The sequence below is a fragment of the Zootermopsis nevadensis genome, unplaced genomic scaffold (genome assembly GCF_977971745.1).
Source record: "Zootermopsis nevadensis isolate Lab colony 2312 unplaced genomic scaffold, Znev_1.0 Znev_ptg000015l, whole genome shotgun sequence".
Classification (NCBI taxonomy): Eukaryota; Metazoa; Arthropoda; class Insecta; order Blattodea; family Termopsidae; genus Zootermopsis; species Zootermopsis nevadensis.
The window spans coordinates 4,806,012-4,824,623 of NW_028259147.1; the positions used below are offsets into that span (position 1 = coordinate 4,806,012).

At 36.4% G+C, this 18,612-nt stretch overlaps 1 protein-coding gene and 1 long non-coding RNA gene across 9 annotated transcripts in view; one reads left to right on the top strand and one right to left on the bottom strand.

Annotated features, from left to right (window-relative positions):
• The window catches only part of dati (zinc finger protein datilografo), a 592,807-nt gene that overhangs the window by 68,230 nt on the left and 505,965 nt on the right, over positions 1–18,612 (top strand). Inside the window, exon 1 of one of the 6 annotated variants that reach the window (XM_087349107.1) lies at positions 13,828–14,714. The exons of the other annotated variants lie outside the window; for them this stretch is intronic. The gene's annotated coding sequence lies outside the window, so the exon portion shown is untranslated. Of the gene's footprint in view, positions 1–13,827; positions 14,715–18,612 lie in introns of those variants that run through there. 6 annotated transcript variants of the gene reach the window in all.
• LOC110839393 (uncharacterized) overlaps positions 1–18,612 on the bottom strand; it is a 79,800-nt gene that overhangs the window by 52,699 nt on the left and 8,489 nt on the right. The gene's annotated exons all lie outside the window — the stretch shown is intronic.

An 18,612-nucleotide genomic window follows, 5' to 3' on the forward strand; every position in this document is an offset into this window, starting at 1 on the left:
AAATATATTAAATTACATTGTAAAGTGACTTAAACAAATTCTCGCGCCAACACAAAACCGACTTCCTGATTCCAGACTCAAGCCAAATGCTGACTCCGCCAAACTCCGCCATAGGCGTCACAATTACCTCATTTGCATTTCTTGCTACCAGAGTCACCACAGTCAGAACTAAATTTTAATATTTTCGCGTAACGCATGCACGGCTTTCTAAGTTAAACGTGCCTTTGGCGAAAACACGGAGTAGATTAGTTTTCCTATATTTACATCTTTCTTGTTTTCTTTCCTTTTTGTTTCTTTGTATCCTTTTCTATTTTTATTTACATTCTCTTTACCAGAAACTTTGGTTGGTCCATACTAATAGCCCACTAGAAGTAGCTTTCGCATTTAAAAAAATTCGTATTTTTTACATTTAAATACGTACATGTTTATTTAGGTTCTTGTTCTGAAAACAACATTTAAATTCTGCTAATCTCACTTATATCCACTGTGTGTGTGTAAAGTATATCATTAACTCTGCTCTTTTTTAAAAGACTAAGCAGAAAACAAAATAAAATAAAGCCAAACAAAGTCTGGGTGTACTTGCCATATGCCTGCCCGTTGCTGTGGTAAAACATAACAACTCTTTTTTTTATAATTTTCTAAATTCCCCTCGACTCTGAGGCTTTTTCTGCTTCTGAGCCACAAAATTCAGCCTTAAACCGCAACCCCCGCCCACCACTGACCATACTTCACTCCGAAGACTTTTTTAAAGCAAAAAATTAAGAGAAGAGACACCAAAATTGAAATTAAAACGAAAGCAACGACTACTGTAATTTTACCTCTCCCTTTTTAATTCTTCAGAGCAAGACAAGAACACGGAACACAGCGTATTCTGTGTAACTTTAAGTTCGTTCCTTTTGTAAAAGCAACATCTAACCGAAAGCATATAAATTACATTATTCAGATATTAACTTTCGATTCCTTTTTCAATGTAGGGACATTTTCAGATTCAACTGTTAGTGTTGGTTTTTTAGCAACATTCATAAGCCTTTTTTGGGTTGCACGCCTTTTGAGGGAATGATGTCCTGTAGTAAGGCTTTAAAGCCGCAATATGCATAATATTTAGTGAAATTTCGGGGTTTCTATTACGAGATTAAATAATCTATCCATTAATTATTGATTTTTCAAAGATTGTCCAAAATATATTGAGCTAGAATGGGGCACATTAAGAATGAAAGTATCAGGAAATAACGGAAAATACAATTAGCACAAAATAAAGAGATAATTACAAAGTTATATAAATTATTTTGCTTGAATGCTTTGACAGGATATCCAAACAGGTTCTGCTGCATGCAAAGTAAAGAAGAAGAAGAAATAAACATTTATTCTGTATGCATTCAAGGACGTTACGTCAGAAGGGTAAGGGCTCAGACCCCAAAACCTTTCTGTGTAAGCTTGACTTGCATTTCGGAAGTACACCAGATGAGAAACAAATTTGTTTACACTGTTCTAACAATATCATTCTTCTCTGACTAAAAAAGGTTGAGGCGTATAAGTTTTAATTATGAAAATTTTTAAGAACGTCCCATAGAGCACTTTTACAGCTACTTTGTTTCCTGTACTTATTTATCATTTATTCTCTCTCCTCCTTTAACAATCCCACTTTGTCATACTTCCCTCCTGGTACGTTCTAATTCTTTTTCGTTTTGTCTCCCCGCCAAATGAGAAATTAAAAACATGGCTAATTGAAACAAAACTGCTCCAGCATTAAAGAATGAAAAATGATTTTACCCAAGTGGGTAATTCCAGCGCAAAATTGCCCTAGAGGCAAAGTATTTAAAACAGAATGTTTTGCATGCTGTTCTTCGCTTAATAAAAACGTGTATTTTGTAATGTAAAGTTATTTGTATCAGATATTTTTTTTAATCTATTCAAAAAACTTGTTCAGAAAAATTTCCTGATTATAATGTTGCCTCTGAGCAGAATACATTTGAATTTAATCATTATTAAGTAGTCGTGTCAGAAGCAGAGAATAAGTAAACCAGATTCTATGAAGCCGCATATTTGCCACCAACAATTTAAACAAATCTCACTAAATAAATATGATATTATATAGTTGCAATTTATGATGTGCTGTCTCGTTTAAAATGTCTTTGGATTAGAACACGAACAGGAAGAAATATTCCAAGTTGTAAATCTTTTTTTAGTGTTCTCCATTGGGGCATCATGATTATTTGTTAGAGATATAATTCAAATGTCAACAGAGGTCAGCCACTCGACAACAGAGACAATATTCTAAATATAAAGAATGACATTTAAAAAATCAGTTACCTCAAATAAAATACAATAAAATAAAACGATATTATAAAGATAAACTGGTTGATGCTGTTTGAGGCAAAAAATAATTGTTTACTCTTAAAGTAATACGAAAACCATAAAAACACTCGGTGGAAGAAAAAATCAGTTACATAATGTAAAACCAGGCGTTTCAGGAATAGTTGAAAAACAAACTGCTCAAAAATATTAAGTTATGCAGATGTGGAAAGATTATTCCCGTTAGACTAAAAATTACTAGTGGCAAGATAAAATTATTTGTATCTTTTTCAAAGTGCTTTTACAAGCTGTGTGCCTTTCTTACCCACTGCAGTTTACAAACCATCTGGGACGATCAAAGCGTGGGCGTCTATCAAGACGTGTGACTGTTTTATCTTAGAAATGTCGCCATGTCACCCACCGTTCCTTGTCCGGAGGATATTGATCCATTGCGCGGAACAGCGGAATACAGACCACTGAACTGCATGTTTTTGACTCGAGACTGAAGAATCAGGGTTGACTTTTATTATGCAATAAAACTGTCCTGTGTTAATTTAATTCCATTACAAGGTATCATTTTAATTTTCTTAAAAGTTACGAATAAGCAGCTTACACGGCTGACAGAACGAGGGACTAGTTTGTTTCACAGTTAAACTGAAACAAAAATAGATTGAATATATAAGACCCAGAATTTGTCATTTGCACAATTATAGTATATAGCGTTGATTAATAAATGTAGGGATGATTATGAATGACGGTTTATTAGTACATGGTACATATGAAATAAATTTTAAATTCTGAAACGGTCGATTGATTGAAGTGACTGAGGAAAAGAACCAAAAGTTTAATTCAGAATATCAGATCGCCAGGTCCAGATTTGTGTTAAGGACTACACACTAGTACGTCTATTAATAGTTTCGATACAAACTAATTTTTTACTATTATTTTCCACCTCCTTTTTCGTCATCATCATATTCTTCCTCACGTTTGAGGCGTCTATTCTCCCGCTGCAAATTAAAAATTTACATCTTCTACGTGTTCATGCTTCGCATTAGAAACATCTAGTTTTTATGTCTTGGTCGGAGGATCCCTGACTCTGACTATAAGTCCACGATACTTTTCTCACATCAAAGTGGTAAACTATTTAATAGATCTGTTTTACGTCTTTTCCAACTGACAACCATTCTCCTTCTTAACGTTGAAAAGCCATTCAGTTCAGAAGGGATCATTAAATGAACCACGATACAAACAATGTAACTTCTTTTCCCTAACAGGACTCATAATAAACTTGTTTCTGAGGAATAATGTACTAGGGATTTAGGTTCAACAAACAATACATTTAAACAGAATATCCTCTTTACAAGATGAAATAGTTATATCGTCATGTTTTGTGTGTCAGCGACTTTATTGCGCTAAAAAAATAAGGTTTTCATTAAAAATGAAGAGACGATATTAAAAGTACGGATACAGATAATCCTTGAAAGAAAAAAGGATGCACTGATATTTCAAAGGAGTTATTCACACAGTGTTACGAAGATCATTTTTGCACTAATGTCAACAGAGGTCACTGTAGAGTACCGATGTGTTCCAGTAATGCACTCAGTCGATTTTTGCAAGAAGTCGATCCTAGATCATTGTTATGTAACTGGGTTTGAAACAATGACCTCGGGGTGCCTACAATCTCGGAAATATGGGATAGATATGAACGGGGTCACACTAGAGCGCGAAGAACACCCGATAATCTCGACTGTGTGACAAGGCAGCATAAGCATCTTGCGCCACTCTTTTCCGCAGTGTCACCACATCTTCAGTGTTGCAATTTGGAAACATGACGCCTGTGCTTAAGGCAGGATTAAAACGCAGACTGGATAGCGTTAGCAGTTTGGGTGCCATCTTCGCTAAGTGAGACACAGGAAAAGCACTCCTTTCCATTCCCTTGCCTTGATATGAATGTCATGTCACTTAATGTCAAACCCGTTTCTCCGTCCGTCTGTCTATCTCTCTCTTGTTCCTATGCAAATGAACATCCAGCCATACGTACGCTATATTTAAGCACCACGCCATGAAGGGAGTGTAGGTAAAGCTCCATTCATTCCGCAGTTTTCGATATTCGATTACAACGAATGATCGGTATAGTGTTCGTTCGGCCTTATCGCAAGATAAATGTCTCTGAGTAGAGGCTGCTGGTCCCAGAATCAATTTGGACGTGAAGGTGGAAAGAAAAATTATTGTCCCTGCAGAGAATCGAAGCCCGGTCGTATAACCCATATCCAGTTACGTTCTACCCCGTCTCATGAAGTAACAAGAGTATAGAGAAGTAACATGGAACTTCCCATTGTGTACCAAGGTGTAATGTTTAGTTCATCGCGGGATCGGCATTTCTGATTGAAGTTTTCCTGGTGTCTCTCTGTTTCTCCCATAAATTCCTGTAAGAAAATCCATAATTGATTCCTCAGACCCGTATCATTTCTAACTTTCTGCTTCCCTCCACATTCTTTCAGATTTATCAATCATTAATCCTCCCTTTAATGGATATTTTATAAAAACATCCCCCCCCACATTACATTTTGAACGTAGATTTTACCAGAACAAATATATTTTATGCTGCATTAGAGTTTATGGTGTAAAGAATTGTAACCTCCCTCTAACGACCCTAAAAGTGCCAACGTCGAAAGTAACAACAATCGATATTTTGGTTTTTAAAGAGTAACCTAGTTCAATGAAGACTGTAGCTCCTACCAGTTGCATTTCCTTAGAATGTGAATTCGTACACTGACTCAAAGCGAGGGAAAGCGGTGACAAAGTGGAAACTCTCGTATTTAAACTATTTATTTCACAATTAATTTCCATTCCTTAGCCATAAAACACAAAGATGTGATTACGTTAGTTTCTACTACTACTTGCGCAGTAAATAAGGATAATATGCAGTAGGGAAAATAAACATTAGTTACCCTCTCCAACCTACGTAAGAAAGAATCTCACACTGTGTATCGATTCAGTCTGACGGTCGATACTCCATAATGGCATAGCGTATAGGTTTTAAAACCGGTAGCGGCTTTTGCACGTGAAAACAAGTTTGTTCGTTGGTTCGTGAATTATTTAACGACGCTGTATGTGCTTTGAATGCTATTTTGTGCTGGGACATTGTCAGTTAGTAGTAATGGCCAGCGGTGTACCACTACATAAATGTGCTGGATAGTTAGTGGAATATTTAACGACGTTGTAACAACTGGAGCGATTATGTCAATAACAGTGTCTTGTAGATATTGACATTACTGAAGTGTGAGTTTCACTACGTAAATATAAGAAATGGGTGTTACGAAGCTTTTATGAAGAAATTACATCCTTCAAGTTCACTTCTAGGTCCTTTATCTCAATTTATCAGGGAGTACTTGTAGGTTTATATAGTTTCATTAGAATTCTATTTTGACGTCTATATAATTTATGCTCTTTCGTTAAAGTTGGATACCTCTTCCACATTTATATAAAATAACTAACAAACTTAATTATTTTATGTGTAAGCCCATAAGTGTTTTTAGTAAGTAAGTGTTTTTTAAAGCAAAGTATGAAACAAATTTTTGAGCTGATTAAAAACATTTTAAAACTTCATTCTTCTCTGAATGTCCTCGTAAACCTTTCAATTTGTGCTAGTTTTTCCCAAAGATACATACTTAAATTAAAATATTCAAACTATTACTGAAAATAAATTATTCGTGTTTAATTGTCACAGAATCACGTGTTCCCTCTCATACGTAATTCTTTCCCTCTGAAACCGTCGTCTGAGCTTTTCAGAAATATAACCAAACATTTACAAAGACCGAATATTAGCAACGAAGTTACAGCATCGTTCGCACAATACGAAGAGGAATTTCTTGAAATTGCTATGTTTGTTTACGTTTCAGTCGTAGATTTGCTGTTTACAAAAAGCGAGATCCGGAAAGCCCGGAGCTGTCACCGGAAAGCATGAGAAATATATTTGAAAGTGTAATATATATGCAGGAAAATGGCTGCAAGGAGTTTTGTTCGAGGGAGCGAGAGAGAGAGAGAGAACTTGAAGACACGGCAAATTAACAAAGCACAAGTTTCTCTCCCAGAATAAATTGACTTTATTATTAATGAAGCCAAAGGCAGGCGGGACCTCTCAATCAACACACGACGCCTCTAATTTCAAGGAACTATATTCTAAAGATAATTCAATTTCTCCCGTTCATTCTCTATATTTCTCTCCGTCTATCTCTTGGTAAGAGGTAGGGAGGAGCTTCTTTCTGGAGAAATACACTCTAAAACAATTCCCTTTGTTAAGCTCTGAGAGATGTACCTTATATTTTACGGAGGAGTTAGGAAGATTTTCAGTGCTGAAGTGGATTAAGTCAACATTTCATACATTGTCAAAACTGTGGGATTTATAATTAAAACAACATTAGTCCAAAAAATAGTTACTTTCAGTTAGTGTTGCAATCTTATAGGATAAACCTTTATTCGTAAGGAAGTAATATAATTTGGACAAAATTGCAATAGTTTAGCATAAAAAATGATTAGCGAAATATATAGGTGTTTCTCTGTATGTAATATTGCATTTTTCAAGAAACTTAAATTTATTATTTTTTTGTCTTATTCCTGTAAATGTTAACTACTTTTATAACTGTAATTATATTCCTATGTTAAAACATACGTAAATACGCTGATACAAAAATAAAAACGTCAAGAATTTTTCATTGGTTCAGACGCTGTAAAAGTTTTACCTGATTTCCCAAAACGTTTAATTTTGGACTTATGTTGTTTTCCCCCTGAATCTCGTCGCCGTATGAAAGTATCCTACACGGAAAGTGGAGGTAAATCTCACATTCTAAATTTCTATCCCACATGGAAGTGAGCGTTAATTTCGTTCACCCGTCACTTTAACCCGGGGAAGAGATCAAGGTGACCGCTGGAACGGAAGTGGGAGGCCTGGACTCCGTAAACAAGAGAAAGGTCACTGCTCCTTCACGGAAGCGAACCCTGGTCGTTTTACCGATAGGCAATAATTTGAACAACTGATGCGTTTCAGTTTATGTTTTAAATTTTGAAATTAAAGAAAAGGACCTTTAAAAAACTAGGTTTAGTTATGCAATTTATAGTTAAGGAGGATGAATATTTGTAGGTTAAAGCTATAAATTTACTTCTTAATAGCAATGTTATTGAGACGAAACTTTCTTTTCTACGTTTCAAAGTTCTGTAACTGAGGATTATAGTAAATTACGTCCTGAAGAAAACTGTTTTTGGGTTGTTGCGCTTTATAGTCTCGTAGAAGTTTACCGACGCTTAAGAAGTACTTCCTGCCTCCATCAACATGGTAACCGCAAATATACCTTCGGAACACTTTCTGGAGTCGATCTATGACTTTCTTTTCTGGGTAAGAGATCCCTCCAAGTCCAATCGATGGGTGACCCGTGTGTCCCCTTCTCCATGTCCATACCGGAAACCTGTCCCAGGTTGTCAAGCCTGTGGCCACTCGCCTTATCGACTGAGGTGTCGCAGCTCATGGTTTGCTTGGAGTAAACTCTCAGATTTGATCGTTTCAGACCAGGTGTTTTACATAAATCTGTGAAGTCTTTACACTTTTCAATCTGCGATTCTATGAGGAAAATTATCACAGTTTCGCACATAACTTAATGTTCTGCATCCTACATGTGTCGCTTGTGTTCGCAGAAACTGTATGTTCTTCTTCTTCTTATGATACCCGCCATTTTGGATTGTCTTCAGTTAATCAAGCAGTCGGGCCCAATAGCTGGAGCTGCAGAAAGTCGTTGGCAATTTCTCTCTCTGCGGAACTAAAGTTTCGCTATTTGAAGATTAGAAACGCGTGCTGAGAGGTTTGAGGGTATGAAAGGATGCCGGGGGGGGGGGGGGGTAGTTTTCCAGAACAAAGGAAATGGAGATTTTGAATGAGAGGAAGGACTAGGGCGAGAAAGAGCGAGAAATGACATCACGGGAACAAAAGAACATAGTACAACGAGATAGGGAAGATAACACAGAGTACTGTTCGCAGGAAAGGAAACTGGAGGCCTGACATTTCTGTGTAAGAACCGTGGAATCACGGGTGGAAAGTTGTAGTAATTGGTGGTGCAAATTCTCACGACGATCGATACGCTGATCAGGAAGAGTGAATGGTACTTTTCTCACAGCTGAAATTTGATGGTGATTACATTGCCTCCCGATGACCTAATACTTTATTAATCCGCTCTAGGCTATACGCGATTTATCTAGGTTAGAAAGATCGACATTTCTGGTTCAAGATTTTTCTTTGGGGGTTTGATAATATCTGCTCCCATCTCCAAAAGCTGAGACAACTTACATATCCTTTGTATCATATGGTTTCTATGATGAGATAGTCGATTTACAAACACTTTGAGGTTCTCATTTGTTTTCACTTGTTTATGGATAAGACAGTTCGTTGCCTGTACCGGCCTCAGAGTAACTTTTCCGTAATTTTCTAAACTCTCGATTTTCTGCTCATCTTGCAGTTTCGTAATTCGGTGGTATTTTAGGCCACCTATTTTCGGTTATTCTGTCTACACGGTCTTACCATGCTTCCTTGCAAGTAGTGCTTAGTAATATCTTCAACAATTTAAATAATCTAGTGACCAGAATATGGATTGATGGCATACTTTTGTGAACACGGCAATGAATCTTCAGGTGTCATAAAAGGCTGAAAATTCCTTATCTTCTAGTTTCTCAAGGACTCTGCTCTTTCTAGTAAGTTAAAAATTTGACGTATTTTAAAATTTTTATTTAGGCCTGAGTTATTTTCTTACATTTTATTATTACTATTTACTCTACATTTTTTATTCCTACTGCTTATTTTTTTCGTGGTGTTCGCTGTATGTCCATGTCTAACTACACTTCTTCTATCACCGATTTAACCAAAATACAATTAATTTTAAGCACATTTTCCTGGACATTAATTTAACATCGAATCTTTGTGTCATTCCACTCACGCATATAAATATTTTCGTTTTATTTTTTTAATGTTTTTGGCCGTCTGGTTTATTGAGGTTTTGTTCTTAAAACTAAAGAAAGTCGGTCTTCCTTAGATCATGTCCTCTATCCTGAAAGGTATTCATATTTGCGCAGAACCCATGAAACTGCTCCATACAGGACAGTAACTAGAAAGTTTTATTTGGGATAGAATTATCCTCCAGAGTGGGTCTGATTGTATCTTCCCTAGTACGCAATTGCATTGAGACTTAGTTCTCTCGTTCGCTCCTAGAAACGCTGGCTGTTTTCCTAATTATATACTTAATTTGCTTGGGCTCTTGCAAATGGCAAGGTGCTGAGAAAGAGAGCAAAAACACACTTCCTCACACGCTCTCCTCTCTTCTTCCTGGTCGTACCGTTAATTTGATTTCTAAACTCGCTTTCTCCCTCTTTCTCTTTTCCTCTAATTTCACTATACGTCTTACAACGCACAAGGCATAAACGACTTAAAGGCGACGAAAGGTGTAATGGTATTTGCGCTTTACAAGATCGTAGTGCAACAAAAACAAATTAAAAGTATTTCTCTTGTTAATGAATTTAAAATGATAAGATAATATTAAGATATATGAGAGAAACAAGGTGAGATTGTGGCCGTATTCAGCTGGCTCAACGCCGGGTCCACAGGCGCGTCTCTATTGTAGACAATGATGTTTACAAGCAACTATCAACTGCTCTAAACATCATGTACCTTGGATTTATAAATCATTAATAACCTTTCACTATTCAAATTGGCAAACACTGGTCTAACAAATTTGTCTTTTCGCGAGTTAAAGTTATAATGTGAAAGTGTGGATTGGATTGAACTAGCTCACGATGGGGCCCAATGACGAACTTTTCTTGAAGCCGTGTTGGCCATGCTGGTTGTTACATCACAGAAACTAATTTTAACCGGGTGAATACATTTTAAGTACAAAATAACAGTTTACGCCTTTAAATTAATTTGTTAGTTAGTTTGTAAGGTACAATTCTTGATTTTTGTCTGACGTGGAGATTTTCTAAACGCTTATTAAAACTACTGCAGTAGTCCTTGGAAGAAGTATCAGAGCTTCGCAGTGTTTGTCTTCTTAAGGTATGGCCAAACATGGATAATTTGTTTCGTAATTTTCTGCAGCATTGTACAATATTGTTGCGAGACAAAACTATGATCTCTTTATACAAAATGTTTCGCTAGTGTATGAAGATTATTTATAGGTTCTATAGAATATAGAAACATAGAACATAGATTGAGGGCGTTTAAAGGGAGTCGTTTTGCATCAGCACACAGACTTCTGAAGTGTCGAAACAAATTAGCGTGTTCGGGTCTGGACATCTTTAGAACGATACAAAGAAAGTCATCTACAAAGCTCTATGTCTCAAGCTAATTTAGAATCCGCGGTCTTGAAGTCAAAGCAGTCGAATGTCACATGAGCCCAGCAAAAAATGTCTCCAAATGGCACGATATGAAGTTTAATAATTAACGGCTCGTTTCAAAGTTGCTTCATTGTGTGCCTGCCTGCTTCCAATTAACGCCGTTTGTGGCGCCTGCTATTGTATCTACTTAAAACTTTGTACTACAAAAATTAGTTTTATAGAACAAAAAAGAGAAAAGACTTTAACAGGTTAGAAATGTGACGAAGTGCATTAGAGCGGTACGTCAACGTGAAATGCTGTCGAAAACGTTTGCCATTTTGAATGGGAAAACTGAATAGACAAGGGGCCCGGTGGGAGGGGGGGGAGAAAATAGATGGGATATGTAAAGGAATGAGGGTGGATGTTGAGAAGGGTTCAACTCAGGCATGTTAAGAAGGGCCGATTCTAAATCGGCTAAGGCCCAAGCTACTGGCGTGCAAGTCAGAATTCATTAACTTGTTCCCAGACCGTGGTTCGCGAAACACTTTATTTCTCGATTCATCTAACAAAGTCTTCTCAGCTGCGTAGTTTATTTGGCATTCGATGATATAATGAGTGTAAAGAAACCACAATTAGTCTCGATTAGATTGGATAGATTATGGCTGATCAAAAGGTAAAAGGTCTCAATCGGATCGGCTGGTTTTAGAATTACAAATGAACATACGAATATGATTCTATTATTTATGTGTCCACAGTCGTTTTGTATTTCTATATTTATAAATAATATTACGCTTTCAAAATTTCCAACAAGTAATTCTGTAACTACCACAAAATGAATAAAATGCTTTATCGAAGCTTTGCCTTAAAATAATCAAGTCGTTTGCGCCCTGATGATGATGGAGGCAGTAAGTTCCTCTCAAACGTCGGTCAGTATTTATCACGGCGCAAATTCCCAGAACATAGCCGTCTTTGTTCTCGTCGCCGTGACAACCCGAAATCTTGCTTTTGTAATCTATTGTTTTGTATTAATATCAATTATACCATATTTACTATTATAAAACGCTAATATACTACACTCATCTAGAAAAGAAATTCCTCGAATTTTGTGGAATCCAAATGTTCATTGCCGTGTCTAAAAGACAATTTCACTAGTCTCTGTCCTGAACTAAATGAATCGAACCCACAGCCCCAAATCCAATTTCTCTAAGATTCATTTTAATATTATCCTCTCACCTAGACTTAGATCTTCAGAGTGGTACATCCGTTCGATTTTTCAGCCAAAATTTTGCACGCATTTCTCATCACTGGGCGAGCTATACGCCCCGCCCAACTCGTTCTCATTGATTTGACCACCCTAACGGTGGAAATATGGTATACTACTAAGGTATTATAAATTGATATACTTATATTACTCTTGTGGGTCTCGCCCCACGATTTGGGAACCTGGAATCTATATATCTCATCTATGAGGTCTGTGCTGGGGGAGTCACAGCTTGGGAAATCTTCGGGTGACTCCTGCCCTTTATAGCAGCTCTGCGGAGGAGAATCATTGTATCTGATTCTCTGGTATGTCGTTCACGTGTGTAATGCCCTTCCCTTCCCTTCCCTTGTACTATCTCAATGTATGTACAACTAGCAGCCAGGAAGGTAGAAGTGAGCACCTGTTTAGTATTCCAGTGGCTGGTTCAGGAACATGACTGCCTCCAAGATATAAATGCAATTAAAACAGCCTGTCTCAAGTGGCAAATGTTTTATGTCTCTCATACTTAAATTTTGTTATAATTTCGTCCTTTTTATTATATTACAATTATTTACATTTTTGGCATTCAGGACGATAAGTTTTCTTCTTAACGTCACATATCAGACGAATTCATTCCAGTGGTAATTTCAGGAACCTCCTTATGTTATCTCTGTGTGTCTTCCTCTAAATCGTCAACTTGTAGTGAATTTAAAATTAATGCCATCTTCGGCCATCTTTCTTCAGACGTACCATCTACATGTTATTTCTATCTCTTCCTAAATAGATAGTAACCTCTATGGACCTTAACTATTTCTCATGTAACGTACTACATTACTTTTGTCATGCTAAGGTCACACATTTTGATTCCTGTCAACTTATTTTTGTCTTTTCATTGCTTCTGTACACAAACGTCCATATAATTTCAAACATATTTCTGAACATCTTTTTATAAAAGTATAAAACATCCAACTTAGACGTATGAATGTTTGGACATTGTTTATCTGCTCTGTAGATCCGTCTGAACTATATTTAGATGACTTAAATGATTCGATTAAGGTATTTGCCCACTTAGTTTATTATTTAGTGGTCTTATGTGCTTGATAATAAGACCTAGAAAGGTTATTTGAAGTAATTATACCAACTACTGTACATTATCCTCCAGCCTCCTCTACAATGGGTACCGGGGTCCTTTCCCGGGGGTAAAGCCGGCCGGGGCGTGATGCTGACCACTCACCCCCATCTAGTGCCGAGGTCAAGGAAGAGAGGAGCTATACCTCCACTCACCCCAAACGCCTACATGGCGTATAGCGGGACAGCTTTACTTTTTTTACTGTACATTATCCAAATATTACAATTCCGTATTTGGCAAAGACTGCGTGTTTAATAGTTGCGTTTTTATTTTGTGTTTTTTTAAAAAGAAGCCTAACAGATACTGCGCATTTGTTATAAATATATTATCATAAACATTATTTGTATTTTGCGTTGGATGACACGTGTTTCTCCAGGTTCAAAACCACACCTAGCAAAGTCCTTGGTGAATAAAAAAAAAGCACATTTTGTAGTGAGCTTCTGTGGCTTGCTGTTCATATCGACTTTCATGAACACCGAACAGTTAGTTATTCCAAAGAACTCACACTAACACCTATGCTGCAGCGCGCTGTGAGGTTGCATTCCTTTTCAGGAAGTAGTATAAACTAAAGTCAGGTTAATGCATTTATTAGCAGAAACATTATTACCTGAATGCATGAATTAATTTACATTCCTTCTAGCCTATCTCTTCGACATTTGAATTCGATACGTCATAAGTTTCCCTAATTTATAAATAACAACGAGGAGACCAAACAGAAATCACTCTGTTTTCCGGACGTTTACTTTCCCACGACTTGCAACGTCATGCATGAACGCACTCGAAGCGACTGTCGTGTTTCATTTGTTCTGTTTGGGCAAGGTCAGCTGAACGTTCGCGATAATGAAGAGCAAGATGGCTTGCGTAAGGAATCTTTGTGTCATAAATCCGAAGGTAATTCGATTTTATTAACTAGATTTTTGTTTATTAATGCACTGTGCAGGCTTGGACGATTTGTCTGAGGATTCAGTTTGTGGTTTCAATGTAAATGTTTACTGTGCTGTGTTTACTTCATCCGCATACATTAGTGCTACGTGACTCGAACTGTTCCTGCATGTCACAGTCATTATGAATGTGATTTTTGTTTTTCATGCTTTCGCTACAAGTGCTATCGCATATCCGCGGTTTTGTTATAATATTGTGAGGAGAATCAATATCCTATCCGTAGTGAAGTTGTAAAGCCTATTGGATATCTGCTTCAAAACATTTTTAGGCTTATCAGGGAATGTGATGCAAATGATAAGCTTAGCTTTAAATAATTCTAGTACAAATTTAACGACAGAATGGCGACGGTTACACGTTTCCAGTTTCACACGTTTTCATTATACACGGTGCAGGAAATCAACCCCCTTGTGGAACGAGAGTCATGTATATTAAACGTTTATCACCGACGTAATGCGAACTTAGATCGTCGAAATATTCCCATTCTCTGCTAAATGTGCCGGTAGATTATGATATTTTTAAATCTGGTCTATTTTGCTCGGATACTCGTAACAAAAGGGCGGAGACTCTAGGCAAGGTATGATGTGTTTTAAACGATTTTGTGATTCTTCGGAAAACAAATATGTTTTTTTTGTAGTGAAAACATTTATAGTTCGATGAATTTGTGAGTGATGTGTAAATACTCAGGATGACAGTAAATGGAAGTGTTTTTCGTCGTTCCTCAGACAGCAAGGTCACCGCATCTTGTGACAGACGCTGAGGGCGTCGGTGAGTATGAGCACATTTGTAATTTTCCTAGATGTGTCTGTGTGTATTCTTTATATAATGAGACATACTATTAAAAGTAATTAATCATAAGGACTGTAGTTATATTTTCATCTTACAGCAATTAAAATGTTAATAATCAATGTTAGTTTTCCAATTTGTCAGTTTTTAGTAACGCAGTTTAGAGAAGGTAGATGGCAGCAGATTACAGTTGTCGATTTGTTAATTTTCCTCTTGTCCGTTGTATATTTCTAGTTGCATAGGTTCCAAGGTACTGAAATGTAATTTAATTAATTAGAATTTTAATTATGGTTTAATATATTATGCAGATCCTTGATTATGATTGAAATACTATGTATGATTTCTGCGTTAGATATTTATATAAATATTTTAACTTTAATAACAAACTTTATTTTGTTTACAAATATTTAAAAATGTGAGTTGAAATGTAGACTACAGAACGGTACAGGATTAGAAGTTATGAGAAACGAATTATAATTTTTCTGCCTAAATAGAGAAGGAGTAATAGACAAAGAAAGATGATTTAACTATTGGGTAACTAATGTTGGCTCAACTGTGAGTATTATTTCAATCAAGCAGGTGTGTACCTCATACAGAACTATATTTATTAAGTTACGTCAATGCCTTTATTTATAACTGTTAACATAGGTTCGCAGAGCACAGGTTTTCATGAGGGAATTATTGAGACCGTCCATTTAGAACGTGAACAAAGGAATGAAGGTGGATTTCAAGGAAATATGTTTTGAGTATAGGTGGTGATAATAACTTGCAAAAAATTAAGGTATTAGCAGAATTGAGTTATTAGATTCGACTTGCAAGAAGTTTCTTATCTAGTTAGTTGTGTGAAATAAATTTTGGTTCAACATTACTTGATGGTCATTATTTTACTGTGGTTCAACTGTACAACAAATAGATTAATAGCAATGTAAGGATACAAACAATGTTTGTACGGTGCAATTGGGTCTTAAACCAACTGACGTAATCCAGAAGAATAAAACTTTTTATGTTATTCGGAAAATAAATATGAAAAAAAATTATAATATCTACGCTCAACAATTAACGCTTTAGGGGCCACTAGAGATAAAGACTGACATTTGACTGACTTTGAACTCGACTACGACTGTTTCCTTTCACTCACTTTACAATTCATATTCTGTTATTCGACGTTATATAATATGAGTAGTATCTGGTTCGCCAGGTGGACAATGGGTAATTTAATTTGTTTTCATTCCTGAAAGCCAATTTTGCTCAGCCTATCGAATGGACAACCGGACTCTGAACGTGGTAAAGACGGCCGAAGCGTAGGTCATTACTGATTTGTGTCTAGTACTGCCTATATTGATAATACGTGAAATATTGATTCTGTGTAATCTACAGGCTTATGCTTTGTAAACCTTTGCCTGTAGATGACACAGAAGCAACAGAACATTTGTCATGAATAAATGAAAACAGAAGCAAATGAAATAGGCCAATGACAAATTGTGAAGGACGCATTTAAAAATATGTGAGCGTCCAAATTGGAGTTCCTCCCTTCTTCTTTCAGTCTGAAGATTATTTCTGAAGTTCTTGTTCCTGGCTACACTAAGTAATCCATTTTATATGCTTGTCACATTACGTGATATTAGGGCGATCACTATGCATAATTATTCTGTAATAGCATAAGATAGGCTATTAATTCGCAGATAATTAGTGTGATATTGACTCAAGCTGACTGCAATAATTGAGTACTGAGACAATAAGTATGATACAATTTCAGGTACCAACTTAATAGGAACCACGTCACCATTAGGTTCAGTTGATTTCCCCCCCCCACACCCCCACCCCCGGCAAAGACTGATAATGATGGAAGGCTCAATTTGGACCGCTATAGAATAATTATTATGCTGAAATTGGCACTTCGGGGCCTGTGCAACTTTAGATGAAGACGAAACTTATTAGCTATTGATTTCTAATTTTCAACACTTTATTGTAGAGACTTTGGAATTGTCTTCTAGTAATTTACATTTTGTCACGTAAATTTCTCTTCGAAAGCCACTTGAAGATTTTAGAACTTCAAAGTAAATTTAACCATTCCTGTACCAGTTTTGTTTCAAGGAATGCTTTGAATATATAAACAATGTTTAATGTAATGTATAACTGAATTTACGTCTCTTATTTCAAAATTACGAGCAATCGATAGATGAGGTATTTTATCGAATTTAATAACTTAGTTATGAATATATTTAGACAAAAATGGCCAATGTTTCTAATGAGATATTTCGTTTTATATCACAGAAAGGGTTAAGTTCAAACCCAACCAGAGTAGAACGATTTACGCAATTAAATTCTGGTGTTAATTCGCTGCAAATAGAAACACATTAACGGAGTTAATAAATTTTTTCCTTCCATTTTAAATGATTGTCATCCTCCATGAGAAGTCTGATTTATATTGTTGTCCATTTGTAATAGTTTTATTAGCTCATCATCGTTAAACTTGATATAGTTTGAGTCTGTCTTCATGTGAAGGTGAGGTATGAAATTGAAATTCGTCTCTAAATTTTAGCGTAAGACTTCAGCACCAAATTTAATCAAAATCCTTTGCATAATTTTGGAGTTGAACTGTTATGATCTCACCAGTATTTTTTCATTTAACGTAATTTGTGCAAATAACCCCCAAATGTAAGCATTTATGGAAAGAACATTATACAGAATCGTGTAAAGTTTCTGTACTCAGGCCTCTAAGGTGACGTAAGTTGTCAGTAAACAAAACGTCACATTTCTTAAGTACAATAGATTCACAAAAATGACTTTATTCTGTACATAAGTGGTAGAACTTTTATCAACTTATTTCTGAAGTAATTAAATTTTATAAGAATGAAAAATTTCGTATAGCATACAAGACATTTTCTAGGAGGGACGGAATTTCTGAAACCGTGACCGCTAATGAATACAGTTCTGGCTGTGCCTTTGAGTCTGAGGCAAGGATTATTCCGTCTGAGTATCGACTTAAAATGTTTAAATTTTATTCTTCAAAATAAAATATTTTTGAAGTGTGTATGGTATAGGCAACTCTCTGGAAGCATGAAAAGTTGCTTTACCAATATAATTCGGATGAGCGCTGTTGTTTGATACCCATTTCATATTTAATTTCTCTCTCTCTTTCTTAACTTTTTTTTTATCACAGAATGTATTGAATTTTCTTCCCAAGCTGAGGCCACCGTAATGGCGACTTGTGCTAGGAGAATGAGCGGAAAGGTAGGCGGGGGTGCAGAAAACTAAGGCAGCTCTCGTTTCTCGAGAGACGAAGAAAGAAGTCATTCACCCGGGCGAGGGAAAGAGACGGGCTGTTTTCTCCTAGAAGGCAGGCAAACCGACAAGGCAGGGCTTCATGTTTTCTAGAGTTTATTTGAGCATGCGCTCTTTCTCTCTCGTCTACCCTCTTTTCTCCACTGCCTCCCTAAACCCTCTACCACATCTAATATTGAGTTTGTACAGCAGAATGCTTGAACTTCAAGGGGGATAATTTAAAATTAGAAGACCGAGGTAAAGAATTATTTTTCACAAGCCTTCTTAAGATTTTTCTGTAAGAATATTTTTTTATAGAATTATTAACAGGCTGTCATTTAAACAATGATAAACAACGCACGCTATTGCGGGTGTTGGTGAAATTTCTATCATAACTCTTTATGGACTGGAAATGCAAATCGATTTCTTATTCCCCAATGTGCCACTTTTGCATTTTCCTGCCTCCCATCCTCTCTCTCTCTCTCACTCATTAATGATTTGCTTGTATAGTTCCATCTCTTTCACACGTTTTCTGGGGCGGATCTCTCAGATGCCGAGCTAGCAAAGTAAGAAGACAGCCATGTTGCTTTTGCAAGCATCATCCCCTCCCACCCTT